Raw genomic sequence first — 14,734 nt, forward strand, 5'->3', positions numbered from 1 at the left:
TTAAAAGAAAACTCAACCTATTTTGGGTTTTTTTTTCACATTTGATAGAGATAGTCCATGATGATAAATGGGACTGACACTCCACCTCAGAGTTGGGGAGACAATAGGGAGTGGTGGGGACTGTGGTAAACTGGAGAATCCATGCACTCTTAAGAATGGTGACTGCAGCAAAAGCAAGAAGAACTACAATCCTGCAGCCTATGGAACAAAAACCACATTCACAGAAAGATAGACAAGATGAAAAGGCAGAGGGCTATGTACCAGAGGAAGGAACAAGATAAAACCCCAGAAAAACAACTAAATGAAGTGGAGATAGGCAACAATCCAGAAAAAAAATTCAGAATAATGAAAGTGAAGATGATCCAGTACCTCGGAAAAAGAATGGAGGCAAAGATCAAGAAGATGCAAGAAATGTTAAACAAAGACCTAGAAGAATTAAAAAACAAAGAAACAGAGATGAACAGTACAATAACTGAAATGAAAAATACACTAGAAGGAATCAATAGCAGAATAACTGAGGCAGAAGAATGGATAACTGACCTGGAAGACAGAATGGTGGAATTCACTGCTGTGGAACAGAATAAAGAAAAAAGAATGAAAAGAAATGAAGACAGCCTAAGAGACCTCTGGGACAACATTAAACGCAACAACATTTGCATTATACGGGTCCCAGAAGGAGAAGAGAGAGAGAAAGCACCTGAGAAAATATTTGAAGACATTATAGTCGAAAACTTTCCTAACATGGGAAAGGAAATAGCAACCCTAGTCCAGGAAGTGCAGTGAGTCCCATAAGGATAAACCCAAGGAGTAATCAAACTGGCAAAAATTAAAGACAAAGAAAAATTATTGAAAGCAGCAAGGGAAAAATGACAAATAACATACAAGGGAACTCCCATAAGGTTAACCGCTGATTTCTCAGCAGAAACTCTACAAGCCAGAAGGGAGTGGCATGATATACTTAAAGTGATGAAAGGGAAGAACCTACAACCAAGATTACTCTACCCGGAAAGGAGCTCATTCAGATTCTATGGAGAAATCAAAAGCTTTACAGACAAGCAAAAGCTAAGAGAATTCAGCACCACCAAAGCAGCTCTACAACAAATGCTAAAGGGAGTTCCCTAAGTGGGAAACACTAGAGAAGAAAAGGACCTACAAAAACAAACCCAAAACAATTAAGAAAATGGTCATAGGGACACACATATCGATAATTACCTTCAACGTGAATGGATTACATGCTCCAAGCAAAAGACATAGGCTTGCTGAATGGATACAAAAACAAGACCCATATATATGCTGTCTACAAGAGACCAAATTCAGACCCAGGGACACATACAGACTGAAAATGAGGGGATGGAAAAAGATATTCCATGCAAATGGAAGTCAAAAGAAAGCTGGAGTAGCTATACTCATATCAGATAAAATAGACTTTAAAATAAAGAATGCTATAAGAGACAAGGAAGGACACTACATAATGATCAAGGGATCAATCCAGGAAGAAGATATAATAATTATAAATATATACGCACCCAACATAGGAGCACCCAATACATAAGGCAACTGCTAACAGCTATAAAGAAGGAAATCGACAGTAACACAATAATAGTGGGGAACTTTAACACCTCACTTACACTAATGGACAGATCATCCAAACAGAAAATTAATAAGGAAACACAAGCTTTAAATGACACAAAGAACCAGATAGATTTAATTGATATTTATAGGACATTCCATCCAAAAACAGCAGATTACACTTTCTTCTCAAGTGTGCACAGAATATTCTCCAGGATAGATCACATCTTGGGTCACAAATCAAGCCTCACTAAATTTAAGAAACTTGAAATCATATCAAGCATCTTTTCTGACCACAACGCTATGAGATTAGAAATTAATTACAGGGGAAAAAACGTAAAAAACACAAACATATGGAGGCTAAACAATACGTTACTAAATAACCAAGAGATCACTGAAGAAAGCAAAGAGGAATCAAAAAATACCTAAAGACAAATGACAATAAAAGCACGACGATCCAAAACCTATGGGATGCAGCAAACGCTGTTCAGAGAGGGAAGGTTATAGCTATACAAGCCTACCTCAAGAAACAAGAAAAATCTCAAATAAACAATCTAACCTTACACCTAAAGGAACCAGAGAAAGAAGAACAAACAAAACCCAAAGTTAGCAGAAGGACAGAAATCATAAAGATCAGAGCAGAAATAAATGAAATAGAAACAAAGAAAACAATAGCAAAGATCAATAAAACTAAAAGCTGGTTCTTTGAGAAGATAAACAAAATTGATAAACCATTAGCCAGACTCATCAAGAAAAAGAGAGAGAGGACTCAAATCAATAAAATTAGAAATGAAAAAGGAGAAGTTACAAGACACCGCAGAAATACAAAGCAACCCAAGAGACTACTACAAGCAACACTATGCCAATAAAATGGACAACGTGGAAGAAATGGACAAATTCTTAGAAAGGTATAATCTTCCAAGACTGAACCAGGAAGAAATAGAAAATATGAACAGACTAATCACAAGTAATGAAATTGAAACTGTGATTTAAAATCTTCCAACAAACAAAAGTCCAGGACCAGATGACTTCACAGGTGAATTCTATCAAACATTCAGAGAAGAGCTAACACCCATCCTTTTCAAACTCTTCCAAAAAATTGCAGAGGGAGGAACACTCCCAAACTCATTCTATGAGGCCACCATCACTGTGATACCAAAACCAGACAAAGATACTACAAAAAAAGAAAATTACAGACCAATGTCACTGATGAATATAGATGCAAAAATCCTCAACAAAATACTAGCAAACAGAATCCAACAACATATTAAAAGGATCATACACCATGATCAAGTGGGATTTTTCCCAGGGATGCAAGAATTCTTCAATATACGCAAATCAATCAATGTGATAAATCATATTAACAAATTGAAGAGTAAAAAGCATATGATCATCTCAACAGATGCAGAAAAAGCTTTTGACAAAATTCAACACCGATTTATGATAAAAACGCTCCAGAAAGTGGGCATAGAGGGAACCTGCCTCAACATAATAAAGGCCATATACGACAAACCCACAGCAAATATCATTCTCAATGGTGAAAAACTGAAAGCATTTCCTCTAAGATCAGGAACAAGACAAGGATGTCCACTCTCACCACTATTATTCAACATAGTTTTGGAAGTCCTAGCCACGGCAATCAGAGAAGAAAAAGAAATAAAAGGAATACAATTTGGAAAAGAAGAAGTAAAACTGTCACTGTTTGCTGATGACATGATACTATACATAGAGAATCCTATAGATGCTACCAGAAAACTACTAGAGCTAATCAATGAATTTGGTAAAGTTGCAGGATACAAAATTAATGCACAGGAATCTCTTGCATTCCTATACATTAATGATGAAAAATCTGAAAGAGAAATTATGGAAACACTCCCATTTACTTTTGCAACCAAAAGAATAAAATACCTAGAAATAAACCTACCTAGGGAGTCAAAAGACCTATATGCAGAAAACTATAAGACACTGATGAAAGAAATTAAAGATGATACCAACAGATGGAGAGATACACCACGTTCTTGGATTGGAAGAATCAATATTGTGAAAATGACTATACTACCCAAAGCAATCTACAGATTCAGTGCAATCCCTATCAAATTACCAATGGCATTTTTTATGGAACTAGAACAAATAATCTTAAAATTTGTATGGAGACACAAAAGACCCCGAATAGCCAAAGCAGTCTTGAGGGAAAAAAACGGAGCTGGAGGAATCAGACTCCCTGACTTCATACTATACTACAAAGCTACAGTAATCAAGACAATATGGTACTGGCACAAAAACAGAAACATAGGTCAATGGAACAAGATAGAAAGCCCAGAGATAAACCCATGCACATATGGTCAACTAATCTATGACAAAGGAGGCAAAGATATACAATGGAGCAAAGACAGTCTATTCAATAAGTGGTGCTGGGAAAACTGGACAGCTACATGTAAAAGAATGAAATTAGAACACTCCCTAACACCATACACAAAAAGAAACTCAAAATGGATTCAAGACCTAAATGTAAGACCGGACACTATAAAACTCTTAGAGGAGAACACACAGCAAGATCTTTTTTGATCCACGTCCTAGAGTAATGGAAATAAAAACAAAAATAAACAAATGGGACCTAATGAAACTTAAAAGCTTTTGCACAGCAAAGGAAACCATACACAGCATGAAAAGACAACCCTCAGAGTGGGAGAAAATATTTGCAAACGAATCAGTGGACAAAGGATTAATCTCCAAAATATATAAACAGCTCATGCAGCTCAATATTATAGAAACAAACAACCCAATCCAAAAATGGGCAGAAGACCTAAATAGACATTTCACCAAAGAAGATATACAGGTTGCCAACAAACACATGAAAGAATGCTCAACATCATTAATCATTAGAGAAATGCAAATCAAAACTGCAATGAGGTATCACCTCACACCAGTCAGAATGGCCATCATCAAAAAATCTACAAACAATAAATGCTGGAGAGGGTGTGGAGAAAAGGGAACCCTCTTGCACTGTTGGTGGGAATGTAAATTGATACAGCCACTATGGAGAACAGTATGGAGGTTCCCTAAAAAACTAAAAACAGGACTACCATACAACCCAGCAATCCTACTACTGGGCATATACCTTGAGAAAACCATAATTCAAAAAGAGTCATGCACCCCAATGTTCATTGCAGCACTATTTACCATAGCCAGGTCATGGAAGCAACCTAAATGCCCATCGACAGATGAATGGATAAAGAAGTTGTGGTACATATATACAATGGAATATTACTCAGCCATAAAAAGGAAAGACATTGAGTCATTTGTTGAGACGTGGATGGATCTAGAGACTGTCATACAGAGTGCAGTAAGTCAGAGAGAGAAAAACAAATATCACATATTAACGCATGTATGTGGAACCTAGAAAAATGGTACAGATGAGCCAGTTTGCAGGGCAGAAGTTGAGACACAGATGTAGAGAACAAACATATGGACACCAAGGGGGGAAAACCGCAGGGGGATGGGGATGGTGGTGTGCTGAATTGGGCGACTGGAATTGACATGTCTACACTGATGTGTATAAAATTGATGACTAATAAGAACCTGCTGTATAAAAAACAAAAAGACAAAAAAACCAAAAACTAATTAAAAAATTAAAAAAAAAAAAGAACGGTGACTGCTCCTTAGATCCAAATAATTGTTGCCACATTAGAATATGGCTCAGAGCTCCCAGAACTTCCAATATGTTTAGACAAAGCCAGAAATCCTAATTTTGGGGAACTCCTGGATTTTAAGACTACACTCCAAAAAAGCAAAAAGCAAAAAGCCCAACCAAAAATAAACAGAGAAACGTTAGACTGCAAGCCAGCACAAACAGTAGAGGTCAGCTGAATCCATTCAGCTTGTGACTTCTGCTTTCTGCTGTGTGTTCTGTATCAACCTCCCTCCTTCCTCAGTTTTACATTCTACTCTTGTTTTTCTTCTTTCACTTCTACTTAATTTATCATATTTGCCTCTACTTTATGTATCCTTATGTATCACTTTAAATTCTACCTGGGACAGAGCAGAGTATAAATAAACTGACTACAGGACATCTCCCCTTAGACAGCACATAGGCATCTCAAATGCCTTAGTCACACCAGATTGAATTGAACATTTTCACTCCTTTACCCCCTCATTCCTCCTCTGGAGGATCCAGACGGCCCCTCCTTTGTTTACTGTCTCAATCAGCAGCAACACCCCCATTCACCTGATAGCATGAGCCAGAAACCTGAGTGTCATGCTGTTTCTGGTCCCTCCTCCTCTCATTCATTCATTGTTAGGCTTTACCTCCTGAGTCCCCCGTCCCCTCCTCTCCAACCCTAGCACGGAGATTCAGGCCCTTGCCATTTCTGGCCTGAATTACTGTAAGAGACCAGACTCACCTCCTGCACCCACTTTGCCTTTCTTCAAACTCAGCCTCCACCAGCTGCTGGGAGGCACACCTGACCGTCTCCCTACCTTAACCTCATGGAGGGTCCCCACAATTTCCAGGTTAAGCCTAAGCTCTGTGAGGTACTCCTACCCATCTCACCTGCCCATCTGCCCCACACATAACACGCTGCTCCTGGGATGCTCAGTTACCCAGCTCAGGCATTAGTCCTCCAAGGAAGCCTCCCTGACACCCCTCAGCTCCCTTGAATGTTCAAGCCCTCCTAGTGTTCCCATATCACCTCATGCTTTCCACTGTCCCTGCACAGGAACTGGATTAAAGGAAAATAATAGTAACTAATATTAGTCAGCACATACTCTGGCCAAGTACCATTCTAGACAGTTTAAATGTATTCATTCATTTCATCCTCAGAAATCATATGAAGAATCACTAGCCCTGTCTTACAGCTCATTAAGCTGAAGCACTGAGAAATCAGTAATTTTCCCAAAGTCACTGTTGGTGAAGTGAGGATTTGAACCCAGTTCATCTGGCTCCAGAGTACTTGCTCTTCACCACTGGGGGGCGCTGGTAGGGGGGTCTATCTCAAGCAGTTTCGTGGGAAACTCAGAGCCTTGCATTCTTTTTACTCAGAGATTTACGGGCTCTAAGTCATAAATTACAGCTCTGCCTGCTTTCTCTCCTGATAACAAACAACATACCCGCCACACCCTGGATCTGGACTCCACAGCCACAAAGACTTCCTGAGACCTGGGTGATTCCCAGTCAGGGCTCCAGAATTAGCTCTCTGGAGGAAGCCTGTCATCTCCACCCCCTGAAATCAAGATAAGAGCATTCTCCTTACCTCATCTCCCTAGAAGGCAGCTTTAAGGTTAAAAAAAAGAAAGAAAAAAGTGGAAGATTCTGGTTTCTAACTCTAAAGGTTGAAGTTCGAGGAAGGAGAGCTCTGGGCCATAAGGCAGGGGTTGGGTAGGACAAAAAAAAGGTCAGAGGGTGGTTACCATAGGGCTTCCTGTGTAAAAGGTGTCCTGGTTACCTTGGCCACAAGGAGAAAGAAAGAGAGAGAGAGAGAAACACGAGGGAGGGGCTGACAGTGGCTCAGAGCCCTGGGCTTCTGATGGGCCCCTTGCCCTGCACAGTTAGTTTCCTTCTGGCTCCTGTGACCATCCTGGCCTCCTGCTTCACTCCCACCTCACCTCGAGACACTCAGGTGTCATATTCCTGTCCAAGCTGAAAGATCCAGAAGAACCTTCAAGTTGTGGCTTGGCCTCCCTAGATCTGCTCAGGAGATTTTATTTAATTTTGCTCATGCCTTCCCAGATGCCAGTTGAATACCACTCCCCAAAAGACGCAGAAGCCATTCATGCTTCTCCTCAGACCAGCCAGCGCAGGGCATCCTGGACCATCAGCCCTGGGCCTAAGATCGCTCTTGGCCTAGAGAATCACCACTTGAAAGAAAAGAGAGGGGCAGACACAGGTCAGAAAGGGTCCAACACACACAAGAGTATCTTGAAAGAAAAAACTCCAGGATAGGCTCTGGAGACTGAAACATCTCTCTTTCTAAAATAACTATTCCAGCTCACCTGAAAAAAGAAAATTAAAAGCTCCAAACTGTAGATTTAAAGAATGATGGACATTCTGGGGAGGCCAGAATGAATGTGTGGGAGCAGAGGGCACATGTGGAACGTCCACACTGTCAGTTAAGGATGGGTCCTGTCAGAGTGGAATTCCCAGGCACAGCCAGCCAGGTGTGGACAGTGGCCTGGGGCCTGCTCTTCCCTGTCCTTAGGAGCACATTAAGATCCCTACATAGGGCTTCCCTGGTGGCACAGTGGTTGGGAGTCCGCCTGCCGATGCAGGGGACACAGGTTTGTGCTCCGGTCCAGGAGGATCCCACATGCCGCAGAGCGGCTGGGCCCGTGAGCCATGGCCACTGAGCCTGCGCATCCGGAGGCTGTGCTCCGCAACGGGGGAGGCCACAACAGTGAGAGGCCCGCATACATCAAAAAAAAAAAAAAAGATCCTTACATAGAAGAGCAAAGTGATAAGGATTTTAGTATTCCTAGTTGCTTCCCATAAAGTGCAAAATGAACGGATATATAATCAGAGTTCTTGGGTCAAAAGAGCCTTTTCTCTCCCACGGTAGGCTTTTTAAATTGCCAATGGAGTGCAGTTAGCAAAATCCAGACTGTGGGAAAATCTCCCAACAAATAACCTGTTTTTTCTTCAACAAATAAATTGCAAGAAGGAAAAAAAAAAAAAGATAAATTAAGAGGCTTAAGACATTAATCAATTGCAATGTGTGACCTTTATTTGGATTCTAAGGTTTTTTTTTTTAACTAAAAAAAAAAAACGGGCTTCCCTGGTGGCGCAGTGGTTGAGAATCAGCCTGCCAATGCAGGGGACACAGGTTCGAGCCCTGGTCCGGGAGGATCCCACATGCTGCAGAGCAACTAAGCCCGTGAGCCACAACTACTGAGCCTGCGCGTCTGGAGCCTGTGCTCCACAACAAGAGAGACCGCGATAGTGAGAGGCCCGCGCACCGCAATGAAGAGTGGCCCCCCCGCTTGCCACAACTAGAGAAAGCCCTCGCACAGAAATGAAGACACAACACAGCAAAAATAAATTAATTAATTAATAAACTCCTACTCCCAACATCTTCTTTAAAAAAAAACAAAAATGCATATGCCCTTTAAAAAAAAAAAAACAAAAAAACCCAGTATGACATTTGAGACAAGTAGAAATTTGAACACTGACAGGATATTTGATATTAAAGAATTGCTTATTTTTAAGGTATGATTTTTAAACTCCTTTTCTTTTAGAATCACTGAAACATTTACAAGTGAAATAATATGATTTCTGAGACTTGCTTCAGAATAAACGGGGTGGTGCTGAAAGGGGCAGAATTGAAGGGTTGATGGTCGTTGGGACTGAGTGATGGGTACGTGGACCTAGAGCTTCCTTATACAATTCAGTCATCTTCTGTGTGGGTACAAAATTCTCCATAATTATTAAATTTTTAAGAAGTAAAGAAAAAAAAAGGATTCTAGTTTTAATTAACAGAAACTATCATTGGAATAAATATTATCATTTCCCTCCTTGCCCTGCAATTCTTTTTAAACCATAAATTCTGATAAATCAGCTATATTTTAAACAAAACCTCCCATCTACAAAAATCTTTAGTTGGAGGGAAAATTTGTCTGTCACCAATAAGAACTAGATACAGTCCCCTCCAAGTGCCCAGGTAGCTTCTGAAAGAGCTCTGAACACAAGATCTTGGCTAAACTACTCTGTCGGGGGATTAGGTAATTAAGTCTAGCCAGTGCTACATAGGAGCTCTAATTAAACTCTTTTATGCACTGAAGTCACGCACCCCAGGCTACATGCTGAAGCTGGAGTAAGGTACTCAGATGACAGCCAAGACCTGGTGATGCTGAGGATTAATCCCTCATCTGCAGGTGAGCTGGCCAGGGCCCAGGGCTCAGACTCCAAGCTATTAGGTATCAGGTGGATGGGCTGCAGCCATGCCCTCCTATTCTCTGTGAAAGAATGATAGAGGACTTTCTAGAACAAAAGAGGTCCCAAATGAAACAGGAGTTTTCTGCAACCCACCCAAAAGAATACTTTAGGTTTCCTCTCAGAGACAATACAAAGAGAAATGGGACCAAATTTCCCCAAAGCTAGCACCTTTCAAGTGGTACTGCTTTAGTGGTGAAGATTGACAGGAAAAGAATATGCCCAAAGTAAATAAAGGAGGAGAGACACAGTTTCATTTCTCCCAACGTGCTCATAGCTCTGCATGACGATTACACTCAAAATCTGTGAAGTTTAGATAGGCAAATATTTAAGACTGTGAAATCTCTGTTTACAACAGTGTGAGGCAAAGACATTCACACACTGTTGACAAGTGTGTAAACTGACTGGTATGCCATCTCAATAGGGCAATTAATCCTGATCAAAATGATATATACCCTTTGACCCAGGAATTCTACTTCTAGAAATACAGTATATCCAAAGTCTCTCCCACCATCAGTATCTCTCTGCTCTGTACTGGATCACTCCCATCACCACATTCTAAAGATAACAGAGGGAGTTCCCTGGTGGTCCAGTGGTTAAAACTACCCACTTCCACTTCAGGGGGGTACAGATTCGACCCCTGGTCAGGGAACTAAGATCCTGCACACCACGTGGCAGGGCCAAAAAGTGTTTTTTTTAAAAAAAAAAGATAACAGAATCACTCTCTCTTGCCCCACAGTCCTCTGCTCCCTTTTGCAATTAAACTTGCTGTACGGGATTGTCAGGATTGTCTATCATCACTGCATTCACTTCCTTACTTCTCATTCCTTCTTGAACCTCTGGCTTCCTCTCCCCACCACAACATAGAGATTGATGGTCTTGTCAAGGTCACCAACGTTCTCCATGTGATAAGATCCAATAGTCACTTCTCTGTTCTTATCTCACTTGACCTCTAGTAATATTTCCTGTGATTGACCCCTCTCTCCTTCATGCCCTTGGCTTCCCCCAAAGCAGATTCTCTGGACTTTCTTTCTGCTCCAGTGGCCAGTCCTTCTCAGTCTCTTTTACTGGCTCCTTCTCTGCTTGAAAAGTTTTAAGTGTCAAAGGCCTTTGTCCCAGGCCCCCTTCTCTTCGTCTATTCTCTTGCCTAGAATAGCTAAGTCCTTTACTTTAAAAGTGCTAGTGATATGGCAAAGACTCAACTCTGGATCTCTCACCCTGATCACTGAAAATTCCAGACTCAGATATCCAAATGTCCCACTCAACGGTTCTACTTGGATGTCTGACAGGCATCTCAAACTCAAGATGTCTTGGCCAAAACAGAACTCTTGACTTTCAAACTCCAAACTTGCTCATGCCTAATTATTTCATCATTATCCACTGAGAAAAAATCTATGATCTTCGATTCCTAGATTTCTCTTTTCCTCACATCTTTTGACTCTACCTTCAAAACGCAGCCCAAATTAGTTCCCTTCTATCATCACCCGAATTCAAGCCGACATCATCTCTTGCTTGCGTTGCTGGAATTCCCTAATTGTTCTTGCTTCCCTCTTGCCCTTCTATAATCCATATGCTGTGACTATCAGTAAGACAATCCTATGGAATCCCACCTAGAAGGAAAGTCAAGCTCCTTACTCCCTTACAAATCTCTTCAGTTACCCAGCACCTGCCTGTCTCTCCAACCTATTTGCTCATACTTATTCCCCTCACCCATTCCCATGAAGCCCTTGCTTGGGATCCTCCCAGGGCTGGCTTTCTTGTCCTTTATATTGCAACTTAAATTTCACCTTCTTTGAAACCTTCCCTGAAACCCTAGTATTCTTAGCATTTGCTCTCTCTTAAAATTTACTACTAGTAGATATTTTTCTTATTTCTGGTCTCTGCCCAATCAGAAAGTCAACTCAGTGAGAACAGGAATCTTGTCTATTTTGTTCTCCACAATGTCCCTCACTGCCTTGAGCATGACTTGGCATATAGTACATGGTGGAAGAATATTGAATGAACAAGTATGTAAAGATATAAAAAGATATTCACCCAAAGATTGCCTGAATAGCAATATATGTATAGCAAAAATCTGGAAACAACCTAAAAGCTGGAGGATTCCTTATATAGTATATCCATACAATGGATACAACCATTTAAAATAATGAGCTCAATCTCTAAATGCTGATATGGAAATAATGTCCAAGATGTGTTCATATACAGTGTGGTAGCCAGCGTCCAATATGGCCCTCAGTGATCCTTGACTCCTGCTTTTATGCTCTTATGTAGTCCCCTCCCGAAGTGAATTGCATTTAGTCTGTGTGACCAGTAGAGTAAGGTGGAGATGACGGTGTGACTTCTGAGGCTGGGTTCTAAAGGTCATCGCAGGTCCTCCTTGTTCTCTGGATCACTCATTTTCGGGGAGGCCAACCTTCGTGTTATGAGATCACTTGAGCAGGCCTGTGGAGAAGCCCTCATGGAGAGGAACCGAGGCTTCCTGCCACCAGCCAGCATCAACGTGCCAGCCCTGTGAGGAAGCCACACTGGAAGTGGATCCTCAGCCCCAGTCAAGCCTTCAGATGCCTGCCACCTCACGAGATCTCAAGCAAGAGCCACGTGGCTAAACTGCTCCTCAGTTCATGACCCACAGAAACTACACCAGTTAGCAAAGGTTTATTGTTACTTTAAGCCACTAAGTTTTGAGGAAATTGATTATGCATAAATAACATACATAGTATAACTCTTTTACTTTTCAAAAGAAGCATATAGGTACTTATACTTATTCATGCATAAAAAATACTTCAAAGGATGCACAAAGGGAGTAACTAGGTTCTGACGTGGATGGGTCCACTTTTCAGTATATGCTCTTATATTCTCAGATTTATTTACAAGAACCACTTATTACTTTTATAATTTTTAGGTTTATTTTTTGAAAGGTTTAAGCATCACAATATTAAGAGACAAGCCACAATAATGGCCCTTCCTAAGCCTTCTTGTCCTTTTGTTTTTCTTGACTTTCTCCCCCTCTCAAGACCTGGCTTTAGAACAGGCTCTTCTTTAAGGGCCTTCCATTAACCCAAATACTGGATTTTTAATATTGATTAATTTCACTGAGAACATTAATCCCACAGTTAGAATGTTGCTAATGTGGGAATCCTGATTTAATTCTTTGCAGTTAATAAGGCAACAATGTTGCAATCATTGTGGGATGAGTGAATGAACCACTCACACTTGCTGGGTGCTGATGGCTTAACGAGAGTTCGTGGAGGCCGCAGGCTAAGGCTGTGTTTTCTGCAGGAGGCGGTGCAGAACTGGTTGTGCCTAATTTCTCACCAATAAAGACAGACACTGGGAAATATTCCACAGATTGACCAACAGGTAGAGGCAAAGGCAGCTCATACCCAAACCACAGAATTCGTCACGCTCTCCCTCAAAAAAAGGCATTTCCAAAGTGTGACCTGAGTGACTCCAATTATTTACATTTGAACAACCATCTCAGTGACATTCCAAGGCTTTGGATAAAATGGAGGACCAGATCCCTCAGGGTCTGGTTTTTTCCCCTTCAGAATGAGGAGTGGGGATGGACTAGACACATCCTTTGACTACTGTGAAATCAGAAACTTCGCTTTTTAAGACAACATCCAAGCTCTGCAGCAGACCCACGGTTTTAATCGATGAGACCTGGGAACAGTATGATGAACTGTACCTCTGATTTGGTAATACATTCCAGTCCTCCAAGGGCCTCCAGAGGGTTAAAGCTACAGGAACAAAGTTGTAATCAGTAAACTGTGCGTACTGATGAGATTATAGCCCTAGGATTTATGAAATCTTGATAACCGGGAAATTAATTACCTCTGAAACTCGTGCTACAAACGACTGAAATGACAGAGAAATGCCCAAACAACTCCAATCAAGCCAGTTTAACATGTGTCCCGCACAGTGGGACAATCCACATTCACTTTCAAATTAAGAGAGCTCTCCTTTAGTCAATGGAGCCAAAGGACTGCAACATTCAAGTATTCAGATAGTTTAGAAAAATCAGAGTGCACTAAGACTGGGGGCACAGAGCAAAGACAAGAGCATGCAGGGCATTTCCAAGCTCAGGTTCAGAGCTCCTCCTCCCTCCCGTCAGGGGCCTGATTCAGGTAGAACAAGACCTTTGTGAGCCACTCCTCAAAGGCAAAAGAAACAAACATGATTGGAAAAGAATTTGCTTTAGCAAACAAACACTCATGATTCTATTTCCCAAATCTTTTTTTTTTTTACACTTTTTAATGTAGATTCACAGACTTGGTGAAAATGAACGAAGAAAAATATTTCTTCGATAGGTAGTGATTAAATTATGATCACCCGTGCACGGAATACTACCTAGTCACTGAAAATAATGAGGAAGATCCATGTGAACTGATTTAGAAGTTGACATATACATGCACATATGTATTTACATACACATACATATTCATTCTTATTTTAAGAGTATAACATACATATAACATACATATAAAATACATATATTTTCTATAAATTATAAAAATTAGTTCCCTCTGAGAAATAAGAATGGGCATGAGTAGCAAAGAAGTAAAACTTTTTTATTTTATATATTTTTATTCAGTTTGATTTTTTTAACCATCAGCAAATAGCAGGGGGCTTCCCTGGTGGCGCAGTGGTTGAGAGTCCGCCTGCCAATGCAGGGGACACGGGTTTGTGCCCCGGTCCGGGAAGATCCCACGTGCCGCAGAGCGGCTGGGCCCGTGAGCCATGGCCGCTGAGCCTGCGCGTCTGGAGCCTGTGCTCCGCAATGGGAGGGGCCACAACAGTGAGAGGCCCGTGTACCGCAAAAAAAAAAAAAAAAGATTGATGGATGAGCATTTCAGGAAGTAGGTGCAAACATACTTTTTGGTAGAAGTATAAATTACTGAAGGCCATTTGGCAAGTGTTACCAAAATTTTAAATGGGCATCGATAACTTTTGACCTGGCCATTCTATTTTCAGGACCTCATCCTACAGAAATACTCACAAAGATGTCTACACACAGATGTTCAATGAGGCACTGTTTTTTTTTTTTAATTAGTTAATTAATTAATTTTATTTTTGGCTGCGTTGGGTCTTTGTTGCCATGCATGGGCTTTCTCTAGTTGTGGTGAGTGGGGGCTACTCTTCACTGTGGCGCACAGGCTTCTCATTGTGGTGGCTTCTCTTGTTGGGGAGCACAGGCTCTAGGTGTGAGGGCTTCAGTAGTTATGGCACGAGGGCTCAGCAGTT

Source organism: Aethalodelphis obliquidens, unplaced genomic scaffold (assembly GCF_003676395.1).
Source record: "Aethalodelphis obliquidens isolate GAN/ISIS:26980383/991018 unplaced genomic scaffold, ASM367639v1 scaffold4, whole genome shotgun sequence".
Taxonomy (NCBI): domain Eukaryota; kingdom Metazoa; phylum Chordata; class Mammalia; order Artiodactyla; family Delphinidae; genus Aethalodelphis; species Aethalodelphis obliquidens.